This window comes from Oncorhynchus gorbuscha, unplaced genomic scaffold (genome assembly GCF_021184085.1).
Source record: "Oncorhynchus gorbuscha isolate QuinsamMale2020 ecotype Even-year unplaced genomic scaffold, OgorEven_v1.0 Un_scaffold_5701, whole genome shotgun sequence".
Classification (NCBI taxonomy): Eukaryota; Metazoa; Chordata; class Actinopteri; order Salmoniformes; family Salmonidae; genus Oncorhynchus; species Oncorhynchus gorbuscha.
In genome coordinates, this window is record NW_025749447.1 from 5,001 (window position 1) to 9,064 (window position 4,064).

At 48.8% G+C, this 4,064-nt stretch overlaps 1 pseudogene; it reads left to right on the forward strand.

Annotated features, from left to right (window-relative positions):
- LOC124029167 overlaps window positions 1-3,822 on the forward strand; it is a 7,864-nt pseudogene extending 4,042 nt beyond the window's left edge.
- Window positions 3,823-4,064: the final 242 nt, after the last annotated feature.

Below are 4,064 nucleotides of genomic sequence, written 5' to 3' on the forward strand. Positions count from 1 at the left end.
AGTTTACTATACAGGTAACACAGCCACGCCCAGTACCAACAGTTTACTATACAGGTAACACAGCCACGCCCAGTACCAACAGTTTACTATACAGGTAACACAGCCACGCCCAGTACCAACAGTTTACTATACAGGTAACACAGCCACGCCCAGTACCAACAGTTTACTATACAGGTAACACAGCCACACCCAGTACCAACAGTTTACTATACAGGTAACACAGCCACACCCAGTACCAACAGTTTACTATACAGGTAACACAGACACGCCCAGTACCAACAGTTTACTATACAGGTAACACAGCCACACCCAGTACCAACAGTTTACTATACAGGTAACACAGCCACACCCAGTACCAACAGTTTACTATACAGGTAACACAGCCACGCCCAGTACCAACAGTTTACTATACAGGTAACACAGCCACGCCCAGTACCAACAGTTTACTATACAGGTAACACATACACTTAGGTCGGAGTCATTAAAACGTGTTTTCCAACCACTTCCCAAATATCTCGTCAACAAACTATAGTTTTGGCAAGTCGGTTAGGACATCTACTTTGTGCATGACACAAGTCATTTTCTAACAATTGTTTACAGACAGATTATTTCACTTATAATTCACTGTATCACAATTCCAGTGGGTCAGAAGTCTACATACACTAAGTTGACTGCCTTTAAACAGCTTGGAAAATTCCAGAAAATGATGTCATGGCTTTAAGAAGCTTCTGATAGGCTAATTGACATCATTTGAGTCAATTGGAGGTGTACCTGTGGATGTATTTCAAGACCTACCTTCCAACTCAGTGGCTCTTTGCTTGACATCATGGGAAAATCAGAAGAAATCAGCCACGACCAGAAAAATAATTGTAGACCTCCACAAGTCTGGTTCATCCTTGGGAGCAATTTCCAAACACCTGAAGGTACCATGTTCATCTGTACAAACAATAGTACGCAAGTATAAACACCATGGGACCACACAGCCATCATACCTCTCAGGAAGGAGTCGCGTTCTGTCTCCTAGAGATTAACGTACTTTGGTGCGAAAAGTGCAAATCAACCCCAGAACAACAGCAAAGGACCTTGTGAAGATTCTGGAGGAAACCAGTACAAAGTATCTATGTCCACAGTAAAACGAGTCCTATATCGACATAACCTGAAAGGCCGCTCAGCAAGGAAGAAGCCACTGCTCCAACACTGCCATACAAAATGCCAGGCTACAGTTTGCAACTGCACATGGGGACAAATATCGCACTTTTTGGAGAAATGTTTTCTGGTCTGATGAAACAAAATAGAACCTTTTGGCCATAATGACCATCGTTATGTTTGCATTTACATTTACATTTAAGTCATTTAGCAGACGCTCTTATCCAGAGCGACTTACAAATTGGTGCATTCACCTTATGACATCCAGTGGAACAGTCACTTTACAATAGTGCATGGAGGAAAAAGGGGGAGGCTTGCAAGCTGAAGAACACCATCCCAACCGTGAAGCACGGGGGTGGCAGCATCATGTTGTGAAGGTGCTTGCTGCAGGAGGGACTGGTGCACTTCACAAAATAGATGGCATCATGAGGGAAGAAAATTATGTGGATATATTGAAGCAACATTTCAAGACATCAGTCAGGAAGTTAAAGCTTGGTAGCAAATGGGTCTTCCAAATGGACAATGACTCCAAGCATACTTCCAAAGTTGTGGCAAAATGGCTTAAGGACAACAATGTCAAAGGTATTGGAGTGGCCATCACAAAGCCTGAACTCAACCCTATAAAATAATGTGTGGGCAGAACTGAAAAAGTGTGTGCGAGCAAGGAGGCCTACAAACCTGACTCAGTTACACCAGCTCTGTCTGGAGGAATGGGCCAAAATTCACCCAACTTATTGTGGGAAGCTTGTGGAAGGCTACCTGAAACGTTTTACCCAAGTTAAACAATTTAAAGGCAAAGCTACCAAATACTAATTGAGTGAATGTAAACTTCTGACCCACTGGGAATGTGATGAAAGAAATAAAAGCTGAACTAAATCATTCTCTCTACTATTACTCTGACATTTCACATTCTTAAAATAACGTGGTGATCCTAACTGACGTTAGACAGGGAATTTGTACTAGAATTAAATGTCAGGAATTGTGAAAAACTGAGTATAAATGTATTTCGCTGAGGTGTATGTAAACTTCCGACTTCAACTGTAACAGTACCTTTACTATACAGTTGGACGGACAGACAGACAGGCAGACAGACAGACAGCTAGGCAGACAGACAGACAGACAGACAGACAGACAGGCAGGCAGACAGGCAGACAGACAGACAGACAGGCAGGCAGGCAGGCAGGCAGGCAGGCAGGCAGGCAGGCAGACAGACAGACAGACAGACAGACAGACAGACAGACAGACAGACAGACAGACAGACAGACAGACAGACAGACAGACAGACAGAGACAGACAGACGTAAATAAAAACCACGTTTGTGTAGAGCGAGGCGTCCCGATATGTGATGGCGATCAGCGGGTACTCTGGTACGGCCGGCAACGTGATGCTGGAAGGGGCTACGGAGCTGTTTGGAGAGAACCGGACCATGACCATACACAATGGAATGATGTTCAGCACCTACGACAGAGATAACGATAACTGGTATGGGATGATGTCTCTCTCTTTCTCTCTCTCTCTCTCTGTCTCTCTCTCTCTCTCTCTCTCTCTCTCTCTCTCTCTCTCTCTCTCTGCATCTCTCTCTCTCTCTCTCTCTCTCTCTCTCTCTCTCTCTCTCTCTCTCTCTCTCTCTCTCTCTCTCTCTCTCTCTCTCTCTCTCTCTCTCTGTCTCTATCTCTCTGTCTCTATCTCTCTCTCTCTGCATCTCTCTCTCACTCTCTCTCTGTCTCTATCTCTCTCTCTCTTTCTCTCTCTCTCTCTCTGTCTCTATCTCTCTCTCTCTGCATCTCTCTCTCACTCTCTCTCTCTCTCTCCGCTTCTCTCTCTCTTTCTGCATCTCTATCTCTCTCTCTCCATCTCTCTCTCTTTCTCTTTCTCTCTCTCTCTCTGCATCTCTCTCTCTCTCTCTCCACTTCTCTCTCTCTCTTCATCTCTCTCTCTCTCTCTCTCTCTACATCTCTCTCTGTCTCTCTCTGTGATGGTATTGAAATGGACGATTGGTTGGTTAGTTGATCCCCCCTCTCCCCTTCCCCTCTCACCCCCCTCTCTCCCCCTCCCCCTCTCTCACCCCTCTCTCCCCCCTCTCCCCTTCCCCTCTCACCCCCCTCTCTCCCTCTCCCCTCTCTCTCCCCACTCTCTCCCCTCTCTCCCCCACTCTCCCCCCTCTCCCCCCTCTCTCCCCCTCCCCCTCTCTCACCCCTCTCTCCCTCCTCCCCTCTCTCCCCCTCCCCTCTCCCCCTCTCCCCTTCCCTCTCACCCCCCTCTCTCCCCCACTCTCTCCCTCTCTCCCCCACTCTCCCCCTCTCTCCCCTCCCCCTCTCTCACCCCTCTCTCCCTCCTCCCCTCTCTCCCCTCCCCCTCTCTCACCCCTCTCTCCCTCCTCCCCTCTCTCACCCCCCCCCTCCCCCTCTCTCCCCCCCTCCCCCCTCTCTCCCCTCTAACAGGACCCCAGGTGACCCGTCCAAGCAGTGCTCCCGTGAGGACGGCGGTGGCTGGTGGTACAACAGGTGTCACTCAGCCAATCCCAACGGCCGTTACTACTGGGGCGGGGCTTACACCCGGTACATGGCAAAACACGGGACGGATGACGGCATGGTGTGGATGAACTGGAAGGGATCCTGGTACTCTCTCAAAGCCATCAGCATGAAGATCAGGCCCTACTTCGCCTCGCGGTAGAGAGACACAGGGACCAGGCCCTACTTCGCCTCGCGGTAGACACACACAGGAACACACACAGGGACACACACAGAGACACACACAGGGACACACACAGAGACACACACAGAGACACACACAGGGACACACACAGAGACACACACAGAGACACACACAGGGACACAGACACACCGAGAGACACACACAGGGACACACACAGGGACACACACAGGGACACGCACACAGGGACACACACAGGGACACAG